Source organism: Doryrhamphus excisus, chromosome 15, assembly GCF_030265055.1.
Source record: "Doryrhamphus excisus isolate RoL2022-K1 chromosome 15, RoL_Dexc_1.0, whole genome shotgun sequence".
In the NCBI taxonomy this organism is placed as follows: Eukaryota; Metazoa; Chordata; class Actinopteri; order Syngnathiformes; family Syngnathidae; genus Doryrhamphus; species Doryrhamphus excisus.
In genome coordinates, this window is record NC_080480.1 from 13,502,501 (window position 1) to 13,516,666 (window position 14,166).

Below are 14,166 nucleotides of genomic sequence, written 5' to 3' on the forward strand. Positions count from 1 at the left end.
TGGGACCGTACTGCCTGGACATACATACATACTACTTACATACATACATAAACATATACATAGATATATTAATACACATACATACAGAGGTGTTCATTTTTGGCAAAAATGGTAAGGGGTTAACCTTTGTTTTTTTTTTTTGTTTTTTTTTTCAACTTGCGTAAACATGACTTTTCTGCTCCAAAATGAAGTGGAAACCTTCCACACACTCATCGGGGGTCCCAGAAGGACCCAAAAATGGCAGAAAATGACACTTGGTGGAAGTGTGGATTTTTGACAAAAAAGGTAAGGGGTTAACCTTATGTTTTTTGTTATTTTTTTCAACGTGCTTAAACTGCCCTTTTCCGCTCCAAAATGAAGTGGAAACCTTCCACACACTCATTGGGGGTCCCAGAAGGACCCAAAAATGGCAGAAAATTCCACTATGTACATATGTTGATTTTTGGCAAAAATGGTAAGGGGTTAGCCTTATGTTTTTTAATTTTTTTTAACGTGCAAAACTGCACTTTTCTGTTCCAAAATGAAGTGGAAACCTTCCCCACACTCATCGGGGGTCCCAGAAGGACCCAAAAATGGCAGAAAATGACACTTGGTGGAGGTGTGGATTTTTGACAAAAAAGGTAAGGGGTTAACCTTATGTTTTCTAATTTTTTTTTAACGTGCTGAAACTGCACTTTTCTGTTCCAAAATGAAGTGGAAACCTTGCTGATGCTTATCGGGGGTCCCAGAAGGACCCAAAAATGGCAGAAAATTCCACTATGTACATATGTTGATTTTTGGCAAAAATGGTAAGGGGTAAACCTTATGTTTTCTTATTTTTTTCAACTTGCTTAAACTGCACTTTTCTGCTCAAAAATGAAGTGGAAACCTTCCCCACACTCATCGGGGGTCCCAGAAGGACCCAAAAATGGCAGAAAATTACACTTGGTGGAAGTGTGGATTTTTGACAAAAAAGGTAAGGGGTTAACCTTATGTTTTTTTAATTTTTTTCAACATGCTTAAACTGCACTTTTCCGCTCCAAAATGAAGTGGAAACCTTGCTGATGCTTATCGAGGGTCCCATAAGGACCCAAAAATGGCAGAAAATTCCACTATGTACATATGTTGATTTTTGGCAAAAATGGTAAGGGGTTAACCTTATGTTTTTTTGATTTTTTTCAACTTGCTTAAACTGCACTTTTCCGCTCCAAAATGAAGTGGAAACCTTGCTGATGCTTATCGAGGGTCCCATAAGGACCCAAAAATGGCAGAAAATTCCACTATGTACATATGTTGATTTTTGGCAAAAATGGTAAGGGGTTAACCTTATGTTTTTTTGATTTTTTTCAACTTGCTTAAACTGCACTTTTCTGCCCCAAAATGAAGTGGAAACCTTGCTGATGCTTATCGGGGGTCCCAGAAGGACCCAAAAATGGCAGAAAATTCCACTATGTACATATGTTGATTTTTGGCAAAAATGGTAAGGGGTTAACCTTATGTTTTCTTATTTTTTTCAACTTGCTTAAACTGCACTTTTCTGCTCAAAAATGAAGTGGAAACCTTCCCCACACTCATCGGGGGTCCCAGAAGGACCCAAAAATGGCAGAAAATGACACTTGGTGGAGGTGTGGATTTTTGACAAAAAAAGGTAAGGGGTTAACCTTATGTTTTTTAATTTTTTTTAACGTGCTGAAACTGCACTTTTCTGTTCCAAAATGAAGTGGAAACCTTCCCCACACTCAACGGGGGTCCCAGAAGGACCCAAAAATGGCAGAAAATGCCACTATGTAGATATATTGGTTTTTGGTAAAAAGGGTAAAGGGTTAACCTTATGTTTTTTTGATTTTTTTCAACTTGCTTAAACTGCACTTTTCTGTTCCAAAATGAAGTGGAAACCTTCCACACACTCATCGGGGGTCCCAGAAGGACCCATAAATGGCAGAAAATTCCACTATGTACATATGTTGATTTTTGGCAAAAATGGTAAGGGGTTAACCTTATGTTTTTTTTATTTCAACTGGAAACGTCTCACACACTCATCGGGGGTCCCAGAAGGACCCCAAAATGGCATAGAATGCCACTTTGTAGAGGCGTCGATTTTTGAAAAAAAGGTAAGGCTAACCCCTTACGTTTTTTTTCATTTTTTCAACTTGCTGAAAATGCACTTTTCTGCGCCGAAATCAACTGGAAACCTCTCACACACTCATCGGGGGTCCCAGAAGGACCCCAAAATGGCATAGAATGCCACTTTGTAGAGGCGTCGATTTTTGAAAAAAAGGTAAGGCTAACCCCTTACGTTTTTTTTCATTTTTTCAACTTGCTGAAAATGCACTTTTCTGCGCCGAAATCAACTGGAAACCTCTCACACACTCATCGGGGGTCCCAGAAGGACCCCAAAATGGCATAAAATGCCACTTTGTAGAGGCGTCGATTTTTGAAAAAAAGGTAAGGCTAACCCCTTACGTTTTTTTTCATTTTTTCAACTTGCTGAAAATGCACTTTTCTGCGCCGAAATCAACTGGAAACCTCTCACACACTCATCGGGGGTCCCAGAAGGACCCCAAAATGGCATAAAATGCCACTTTGTAGAGGCGTCGATTTTTGAAAAAAAGGTAAGGCTAACCCCTTACGTTTTTTTTCATTTTTTCAACTTGCTGAAAATGCACTTTTCTGCGCCGAAATCAACTGGAAACCTCTCACACACTCATCGGGGGTCCCAGAAGGACCCCAAAATGGCATAAAATGCCACTTTGTAGAGGCGTCGATTTTTGAAAAAAAGGTAAGGCTAACCCCTTACGTTTTTTTTCATTTTTTCAACTTGCTGAAAATGCACTTTTCTGCGCCGAAATCAACTGGAAACCTCTCACACACTCATCGGGGGTCCCAGAAGGACCCCAAAATGGCATAAAATGCCACTTTGTAGAGGCGTCGATTTTTGAAAAAAAGGTAAGGCTAACCCCTTACGTTTTTTTTCATTTTTTCAACTTGCTGAAAATGCACTTTTCTGCGCCAAAATCAACTGGAAACCTCTCACACACTCATCGGGGGTCCCAGAAGGACCCCAAAATGGCATAAAATGCCACTTTGTAGAGGCGTCGATTTTTGAAAAAAAGGTAAGGGGTTAGCCTTACGTTTTTTTTCCATTTTTTCAACTTGCTGAAAATGCACTTTTCTGCGCCGAAATCAACTGGAAACCTCTCACACACTCATCGGGGGTCCCAGAAGGACCCCAAAATGGCATAAAATGCCACTTTGTAGAGGCGTCGATTTTTGAAAAAAAGGTAAGGCTAACCCCTTACGTTTTTTTTCATTTTTTCAACTTGCTGAAAATGCACTTTTCTGCGCCGAAATCAACTGGAAACCTCTCACACACTCATCGGGGGTCCCAGAAGGACCCCAAAATGGCGTAAAATGCCACTTTGTAGAGGCGTCGATTTTTGAAAAAAAGGTAAGGCTAACCCCTTACGTTTTTTTTCATTTTTTCAACTTGCTGAAAATGCACTTTTCTGCGCCGAAATCAACTGGAAACCTCTCACACACTCATCGGGGGTCCCAGAAGGACCCCAAAATGGCATAAAATGCCACTTTGTAGAGGCGTCGATTTTTGAAAAAAAGGTAAGGCTAACCCCTTACGTTTTTTTTCATTTTTTCAACTTGCTGAAAATGCACTTTTCTGCGCCAAAATCAACTGGAAACCTCTCACACACTCATCGGGGGTCCCAGAAGGACCCCAAAATGGCATAAAATGCCACTTTGTAGAGGCGTCGATTTTTGAAAAAAAGGTAAGGCTAACCCCTTACGTTTTTTTTCATTTTTTCAACTTGCTGAAAATGCACTTTTCTGCGCCGAAATCAACTGGAAACCTCTCACACACTCATCGGGGGTCCCAGAAGGACCCCAAAATGGCATAAAATGCCACTTTGTAGAGGCGTCGATTTTTGAAAAAAAGGTAAGGGGTTAGCCTTACGTTTTTTTTCCATTTTTTCAACTTGCTGAAAATGCACTTTTCTGCGCCGAAATCAACTGGAAACCTCTCACACACTCATCGGGGGTCCCAGAAGGACCCCAAAATGGCATAAAATGCCACTTTGTAGAGGCGTCGATTTTTGAAAAAAAGGTAAGGCTAACCCCTTACGTTTTTTTTCATTTTTTCAACTTGCTGAAAATGCACTTTTCTGCGCCAAAATCAACTGGAAACCTCTCACACACTCATCGGGGGTCCCAGAAGGACCCCAAAATGGCATAAAATGCCACTTTGTAGAGGCGTCGATTTTTGAAAAAAAGGTAAGGCTAACCCCTTACGTTTTTTTTCATTTTTTCAACTTGCTGAAAATGCACTTTTCTGCGCCAAAATCAACTGGAAACCTCTCACACACTCATCGGGGGTCCCAGAAGGACCCCAAAATGGCATAAAATGCCACTTTGTAGAGGCGTCGATTTTTGAAAAAAAGGTAAGGCTAACCCCTTACGTTTTTTTTCATTTTTTCAACTTGCTGAAAATGCACTTTTCTGCGCCAAAATCAACTGGAAACCTCTCACACACTCATCGGGGGTCCCAGAAGGACCCCAAAATGGCATAAAATGCCACTTTGTAGAGGCGTCGATTTTTGAAAAAAAGGTAAGGCTAACCCCTTACGTTTTTTTTCATTTTTTCAACTTGCTGAAAATGCACTTTTCTGCGCCGAAATCAACTGGAAACCTCTCACACACTCATCGGGGGTCCCAGAAGGACCCCAAAATGGCGTAAAATGCCACTTTGTAGAGGCGTCGATTTTTGAAAAAAAGGTAAGGCTAACCCCTTACGTTTTTTTTCATTTTTTCAACTTGCTGAAAATGCACTTTTCTGCGCCAAAATCAACTGGAAACCTCTCACACACTCATCGGGGGTCCCAGAAGGACCCCAAAATGGCATAAAATGCCACTTTGTAGAGGCGTCGATTTTTGAAAAAAAGGTAAGGCTAACCCCTTACGTTTTTTTTCATTTTTTCAACTTGCTGAAAATGCACTTTTCTGCGCCGAAATCAACTGGAAACCTCTCACACACTCATCGGGGGTCCCAGAAGGACCCCAAAATGGCATAAAATGCCACTTTGTAGAGGCGTCGATTTTTGAAAAAAAGGTAAGGCTAACCCCTTACGTTTTTTTTCATTTTTTCAACTTGCTGAAAATGCACTTTTCTGCGCCGAAATCAACTGGAAACCTCTCACACACTCATCGGGGGTCCCAGAAGGACCCCAAAATGGCATAAAATGCCACTTTGTAGAGGCGTCGATTTTTGAAAAAAAGGTAAGGCTAACCCCTTACGTTTTTTCCATTTTTTCAACTTGCTGAAAATGCACTTTTCTGCGCCAAAATCAACTGGAAACCTCTCACACACTCATCGGGGGTCCCAGAAGGACCCCAAAATGGCATAAAATGCCACTTTGTAGAGGCGTCGATTTTTGAAAAAAAGGTAAGGGGTTAGCCTTACGTTTTTTTCATTTTTTCAACTTGCTGAAAATTCACTTTTCTGCGCCAAAATCAACTGGAAACCTCTCACACACTCATCGGGGGTCCCAGAAGGACCCCAAAATGGCATAAAATGCCACTTTGTAGAGGCGTCGATTTTTGAAAAAAAGGTAAGGGGTTAGCCTTACGTTTTTTTCATTTTTTCAACTTGCTGAAAATGCACTTTTCTGCGCCGAAATCAACTGGAAACCTCTCACACACTCATCGGGGGTCCCAGAAGGACCCCAAAATGGCATAAAATGCCACTTTGTAGAGGCGTCGATTTTTGAAAAAAAGGTAAGGCTAACCCCTTACGTTTTTTTTCATTTTTTCAACTTGCTGAAAATGCACTTTTCTGCGCCAAAATCAACTGGAAACCTCTCACACACTCATTGGGGGTCCCAGAAGGACCCAAAAATGGCAGAAAATGACACTTGGTGGAGGTGTGGATTTTTGACAAAAAAGGTAAGGGGTTAACCTTATGTTTTTTAATTTTTTTTAACGTGCTGAAACTGCACTTTTCTGCCCCAAAATGAAGTGGAAACCTTGCTGATGCTTATCGGGGGTCCCATAAGGACCCAAAAATGGCAGAAAATTCCACTATGTACATATGTTGATTTTTGGCAAAAATGGTAAGGGGTTAACCTTATGTTTTCTTATTTTTTTCAACTTGCTTAAACTGCACTTTTCTGCTCCAAAATGAAGTGGAAACCTTCCCCACACTCATCGGGGGTCCCAGAAGGACCCAAAAATGGCAGAAAATGACACTTGGTGGAGGTGTGGATTTTTGACAAAAAAAGGTAAGGGGTTAACCTTATGTTTTTTAATTTTTTTTTAACGTGCTGAAACTGCACTTTTCTGTTCCAAAATGAAGTGGAAACCTTCCCCACACTCAACGGGGGTCCCAGAAGGACCCAAAAATGGCAGAAAATGCCACTATGTAGATATATTGGTTTTTGGTAAAAATGGTAAGGGGTTAACCTTATGTTTTTTTGATTTTTTTCAACTTGCTTAAACTGCACTTTTCTGTTCCAAAATGAAGTGGAAACCTTCCACACACTCATCGGGGGTCCCAGAAGGACCCATAAATGGCAGAAAATTCCACTATGTACATATGTTGATTTTTGGCAAAAATGGTAAGGGGTTAACCTTATGTTTTTTTTATTTTTTTCAACTTGCTTAAACTGCAATTTTCTGCTCCAAAATGAAGTGGAAACCTTCCCCACACTCATCGGGGGTCCCAGAAGGACCCAAAAATGGCAGAAAATGACACTTGGTGGAAGTGTGGATTTTTGACAAAAAAGGTAAGGGGTTAACCTTATGTTTTTTAAATTTTTTTCAACGTGCTTAAACTGCACTTTTCCGCTCCAAAATGAAGTGGAAACCTTCCACACACTCATTGGGGGTCCCAGAAGGACCCAAAAATGGCAGAAAATTCCACTATGTACATATGTTGATTTTTGGCAAAAATGGTAAGGGGTTAGCCTTATGTTTTTTAATTTTTTTTTAACGTGCAAAACTGCACTTTTCTGTTCCAAAATGAAGTGGAAACCTTCCCCACACTCATCGGGGGTCCCAGAAGGACCCAAAAATGGCAGAAAATGACACTTGGTGGAGGTGTGGATTTTTGACAAAAAAGGTAAGGGGTTAACCTTATGTTTTTTAATTTTTTTTTAACGTGCTGAAACTGCACTTTTCTGTTCCAAAATGAAGTGGAAACCTTCCCCACACTCAACGGGGGTCCCAGAAGGACCCAAAAATGGCAGAAAATTCCACTATGTAGATATATTGGTTTTTAGTAAAAAAGGTAAGGGGTTAACCTTATGTTTTTTTGATTTTTTTCAACTTGCTTAAACTGCACTTTTCTGCCCCAAAATGAAGTGGAAACCTTGCTGATGCTTATCGGGGGTCCCAGAAGGACCCAAAAATGGCAGAAAATTCCACTATGTACATATGTTGATTTTTGGCAAAAATGGTAAGGGGTTAACCTTATGTTTTCTTATTTTTTTCAACTTGCTTAAACTGCACTTTTCTGCTCAAAAATGAAGTGGAAACCTTCCCCACACTCATCGGGGGTCCCAGAAGGACCCAAAAATGGCAGAAAATGACACTTGGTGGAGGTGTGGATTTTTGACAAAAAAAGGTAAGGGGTTAACCTTATGTTTTTTTAATTTTTTTCAACGTGCTAAAACTGCACTTTTCCGCTCCAAAATGAAGTGGAAACCTTGCTGATGCTTATCGGGGGTCCCATAAGGACCCAAAAATGGCAGAAAATTCCACTATGTACATATGTTGATTTTTGGCAAAAATGGTAAGGGGTTAACCTTATGTTTTTTTATTTTTTTCAACTTGCTTAAACTGCACTTTTCTGTTCCAAAATGAAGTGGAAACCTTCCACACAGTCATCGGGGGTCCCAGAAGGACCCAAAAATGGCAGAAAATTCCACTATGTACATATGTTGATTTTTGGCAAAAATGGTAAGGGGTTAACCTTATGTTTTTTAATTTTTTTTTAACGTGCAAAACTGCACTTTTCTGTTCCAAAATGAAGTGGAAACCTTCCCCACACTCATCGGGGGTCCCAGAAGGACCCAAACATGGCAGAAAATGACACTTGGTGGAGGTGTGGCTTTTTGACAAAAAAGGTAAGGGGTTAACCTTATGTTTTTTAGATTTTTTTCAACATGCAAAACTGCACTTTTCTTCTCCAAAATGAAATGGAAACCTTCCACACACTCAACGGGGGTCCCAGAAGGACCCAAAAATGGCAGAAAATGCCACTATATAGATATGTTGATTTTTGGTAAAAATGGTAAGGGGTTAACCTTATGTTTTTGTTTTTTTTTTCAACGTGCAAAACTGCACTTTTCTGTTCCAAAATGAAGTGGAAACCTTCCACACACTCATCGGGGGTCCCAGAAGGACCGAGAAATGGCAGAAAATTCCACTATGTAGATATGTTGATTTTTGGCAAAAAAGGTAAGGGGTTAACCTTAAAATACAAAAAAAAAATATTTGTATTTTAGCCATTTTTATGCAACCTCAGAAAGCTGGTAAATTACAAACTCGACTCCATGCCTTTTTATGTTTTTGTGCCGAACACCAACAGATAAAAAAAATAAAATTCCCAAAAAACATCTGAAATGGTCCGCTTTCCAAAGCAGGGCTGTGCTGTAAGTCCCTCTCAAGATGGCACCGTCCATATTATTGATCATCATCCCTCAGAAAGAGGACAGCTGCATGTCCAAACAAACGCTCTTGCCACAGGCTCTAGTGTTGTTACCATGGAGACATGTTGTTGTCATGCAGCCGGCCTGTGTATTGTAAATTGGAAGGGCTAAAGGCGCCCGGATCAGAACAAGTGATGTCCTCCATTTTGTCTCACACGGCGAGGACTGCACCATGTTTAATGCACATTGAGGTGAAGACAAGCCCTTTAGCGGCGCTTTCCTTCATCCTACTGGTATCGCCAAGAAGCCTGCCACTTGAAAAACACTCATTCCGTCTTCACTGGTGTCCATATGTGATTGGAATATATGATCAACTTATTTATGCGTCCCTGTGCCTTATGGCTTAACCACTGCTGCTGCTGCTTGAATGTCATTAAGGCAGACAATGTCTGTCACATGTCTGCCCGTTTCGACGCACGAGTACACTCGACAAAAATATAACACTTTTGTTTGTGTTCCTATCTATTATGAGCTGAACTTTAAGATCTCAAAGTTTACACATACATAAAAGGCCCACCTCAATTTTATGGAGAATGCGAATAGCCTCTCTATCTATTAATATGCCCCACTTTAACTGAATGTAAAAAATTAAAATGTTTACTCTTTAAGCTTAGCTTGTTAAAAATATTTTTAAAAAGCTATTAATATAAATATAAAAAATAAAATAATCATAATAAATACTAATAACTACAAAATGTCTGCAATGTTTACAATTCTAAAAAGACAGGCATTTTTTGGACACCTAAATGAAATCTAGCTACTATGTAGATTCAATAGAGGTAGCATAAACACTAAAATACATGTGAAGAAGGCACAACTGAAATGATGAAAAAAAATTGATATAAAATATGATAATACAGGTGTATACTTCTTAATAATGCCTTTTGTAAACATGCCTTTTTTGACACCTAAATTAAACTATAAATAAGAAGAAGGTGCGTGGTAGCTTGCTAGCGAGCTAACAAGCTATGTGTGGTATATAGATTTAATAAAAGCAGACATTTTTTTCAAATTAATTAAAAAAAAATATGTATAATATACAATGTAATTATAAATAGTTTTAATAATTAAAAATGTTTACAATTCTTAAGAAAACAGGCATTTTTTGGGACACATAAATGAAACTATAGATAAGGTATGTAGGTGGTAGCTAGATAGCTAGCTAACAAGCCAGGTACCATATATGGATTTAATAAAGGCACAATAAATGCAAAATATAAATATAAATACTACATAATATATAAATATATATAGACTATATAAATACTATAAATATAATTTTTTTATAATGAAGTATAATATACAATGTAATAGTAAATAACACACACACACAAAAATGCCCTTTAGCGTTCATTCATTCATTCATTTTCTACGTCACGAGGATCGCGGGGGGTGCTGGAGCCTATCCCAGCTGTCTTTCGCCGCGAGGTGGGGTACACCCTGGACTGGTGGCCAGCCAATCACAGGGCACATATAGACAAACAACCATTCACACTCACATTCATACCTATGGACAATTTGGAGTCGTCAATTAACCTAGCATGTTTTTGGAATGTGGGAGGAAACCGGAATACCCGGAGAAAACCCACGCATGCACGGGGAGAACATGCAAACTCCACACAGAGATGGCCGAGGGTGGAATTGAACTCGGGTCTCCTATTTGTGAAGCCTGTGTGCCAACCACTAAAATGTTTTATTTCCTTTTGTTTACAAATTTGGGTAATAAGAGTTTAAAAGTCAATATAGGGGTGTTATTTCATGTCTAGAGGGCTCTATTAATGCTTAAATAATTCATTTTTTACTGCTTATCCTCACGAGGGTCGCCGGGGTGCTGGAGCCTATCCAAGCTGTCTTCAGGCAAAAGGCGGGCTACACCCTGGACTGGTGGCCAGCCAATCACAGGGCACATATAGACAAACAACCATTCACACTCACGCCCTTTAAGCATTGTTTATAAAATTCTTCAAAAAACGGGCATTTTTTTGGGACACCTATACATGAAACTACACAGGAACTGCTTCATTCATTGCCATCTTAAGCACGTGTTCCTCTCAGCCTCCACACTCTCTCCAAAACAGGTCTGCTTTTAAGAAGCATGACTTTGTAACGGATGTCCTCCACACGTTTGAAATCTTTTTTTTCACCTTGTGGGAGAAACTTTGGGAAAATGTCTAATGAGGTCTTCAAATAGAAATAAAATCAAAGATGGTGGCTGCAATGTAATGAGCATATTTATTACAAATATCCTTTTTTTTTTAGTGTATTTCACTTTGTATACGTAACATATAGATACTATACTGGTACATACAATGCGGTGGGTTAATGCTTGAATGTGTCTTTATTTCAAGGTTGTTTGTCATCTTTATTTTGAATTATGAATTTTGAATTACCGTGATATGCATGCAGCACAGGTGATAGCCACGCTGCGCTAATAACGCTACCCAGGGAAAAGGCCACGTTGCCTTCGGTGGCCACGTGGGATCTAGATGAAGGGGATTCATGTGGTTTTGTGCAACACATCTACACAACTGTGAGAATTATGTGTGTGTGTGTGTGTGTGTTAGCTGTCTTAGCGTCTGGTGGTTAATGAGCAGCTGTCGGCCATCACTATTCATGAGCCCTGTCACTCACCTCAAGTCACTGCTCCCTCATTAACACACACACTTATCAACCTGGTCGTAACACGTGTAAACGTGTGTAAAAATGTTAAAATATGCTTCAGAGGAGTCCACGTCTTGAATAGAATTTAAATGGACGCATCGAGAGAAGATGGAAGTTCAGTCAACGCTTTGCTGCTCTTTCTTGTGGACGTTTTGGGAATGCAGTAGAAATGATGGTTTGATGTGTCTAAAAGAGAGACGAGTGGGACTCTAGCTAAACACCTCTGCTGCACGGTGGCGATGCTGCATATCTTTTAGATTGGTTTATTCTTTTTAATAACAAGCTACAGCTATACCGACATGTTTTTTTTTTTTTTAGTGTCAACTACTTAACATAATCCTCCAAGTCACTGCCCTGACTCCCAGGATACAATTAACTAAGCTAATTGCTCTGCGGCTAAAGACTGTCCTTTCTCGGACGCCGATTGCTCCTGTAAGTTACTAATCCTCACCTCCAAAAGCGGGAAATAAACTCAATAATCACCAAGGTCGAGGAGTATCTGAAGAAGTGACACACTTGAGTAGAGGAGAGCAGGAGAAGCCATGCTATCTGCTAAGCTACAATAATTCTTATGAAGTGTCAGAGGTCCAATAATAGCGTGCGGTCCAAAGTCAAGCCTTGATACTGGAATTTTGTGTTTTTAGTAGGGATGCTCCGATCTATCGGTCGGCAAAACCGTTCATTACGTTCAGTGAATCGGATCATTACGGTTCACTCAGTAAGAAGATCAGTTGATTCCGTTGATTCCGTTAATTTCATTAATTTCGGTCAATTGGTCCTTAGCCTGTGATCTCCCCCGGTGTATCGAGTCAGTCCGTTCACTCATGTTTACGTTGGTTCCGACTTACATATGAAGTGTCAGAGGTCCAATAATCGCGTGCGGTCCAAAGTCAAGCCTTGATACTGGAATTTAGACTTTAGTGTTTTTAGTACGGATGCTCCGATCTATCGGTCGTCAAAAACCGTTCATTCCGTTCAGTGAACCGGATCATTACGGTTCATTCAGTAAAAAGATCCGTTGATTCCGTTGATTCCATTAATTTCGGTCAATCGGTCCTGAGCCTCTGATCTCCCCCTGTGCATACACCCGGTAAGCCATATCGAGTCAGTCCGTTCACTAATGTTCACGTTCGTTCCGACTTATGAAGTGTCAGAGGTCCAATAATAGTGTGCGGTCCAAAGTCAAGCCTTGATACGGGAATTTAGACTTCAGTGTTTTCAGTAGGGATGCTCCGATCTATCGGTCAGCAAAACCGTTCATTCCGTTCAGTGAACCAAATCATTACGGTTCATTCAGTAAAAAGATCCGTTGATTCCGTTAATTTTGTTAATTTCGTTAATTCCAGTCAATTGGTCCTTAGCCCCTGATCTCCCCCTGTGCATAGACCCGGTAAGCCATATCGAGTCAGTCCGTTCATTCATGTTCACGTTTGTTCCGACTTATGAAGTGTCAGAGGTCCAATAATAGTGTGCGGTCCAAAGTCAAGCCTTGATACTGGAATTAAGACTTTAGTGTTTTTAGTAGGGATGCTCCGATCTATCGGTCGGCAAAACTGTTCATTCCGTTCAGTGAATCGGATCATTACGGTTCATTCAGTAAAAAGATCCGTTGATTCCGTTCATTTCGGTCAATCGGTCCTTAGCCTCTGATCTCCCCCTGTGCATAGACCCGGAAAGCCGTATGGAGTCAGTCCGTTCACTCATGTTCACGTTCGTTCCGACTCAACAGCGCGATGATGACGTACTTTGAAATCTGAAGTATTATGACTGCCCTCCGAATCCTAGCATCTCAGCTCTTCGATCCGGCGTTACGACGCCCCCGTCCGACGCTGCAATCGCAGTATAGTAGCAATAACACAAAATATAAGGTTTTTAATGGTTTTTACGATCTTGAGGTGCATTTAAAACGATAATAAAAAGTACAAAATATCAACAGATGCGTATTAAACATACAAAAAATATTACAATAAACAATAGAAATTGAAAAAGAATGAACAGCCGACAAGTGCCGGTTAATCTCTCGGTCTCGGTCTTTCAGTCAGCTAACCCCACCCACCTACAAAGCGAGGCACAACGATAGGATAAAACAGACAAGCACGCAGATCGTCCCGCCCTGCAAAAGGAACAGTGAACTGACTCTCCAGCCAATCCCCCACCAAAAAAAAGCATTTGCAACTGAACGGACTGAACGGGTATTTTAGGAGAGGTGACCTTGTTCATTCCGTTCACAAATAGTTATATTTTGACCCGTTCGTTCATGAGCGACACACCACTATCAAACCAGTTTCGTGAACTATCAGTTTCGGATGATTTTCGTGAAAAATCTAGTGATCGTGGAGCTTTAAAGAACCGTACGAGTCCATGGTTCTCGCCTGAAAAATGGTGGAGTGCCATCTCCGAGTCGGGAATGAGATCCTGACCAAAGTGGAGGTGTTTAAGTACCTCAGAATCTTGTTGATAAGTGAGGGAAGGATGGAACGAACAAGATCGACCAGCGAATTGGTTTGGCATCTGCAGTGATGCGGACTCTACATCGGTCGATCTACGTTCCTACCCTGAGCTTTGGGTAGCGACCCAAAGAACAAGATTGCGGATACAAAAATCCGAAATGAGCCCCTGCTTCTGATTAGCTGTTGTGCTACTTCAGTTCGATCGTTTGTAGCTGGGAGATGATGGTTTTTATTCCAAGCTCTTCAAGCGCTTACTTGGACTTCTTCCACGTGAAATATTAGTATGCCAAGTTATTTCGCTGCATTACAGCCTGGCCCGCTGCTTATTTTTTTTGTTTTCATGGTGCCTTTTGCCAGAT

The 14,166-nt window shown here is 40.4% G+C and overlaps 1 long non-coding RNA gene across 10 annotated transcripts in view; it reads right to left on the bottom strand.

Moving 5' to 3' along the window:
* Positions 1 to 14,166, bottom strand: part of LOC131103776 (uncharacterized) — a 49,320-nt gene that overhangs the window by 25,383 nt on the left and 9,771 nt on the right. The window lies entirely within an intron of this gene.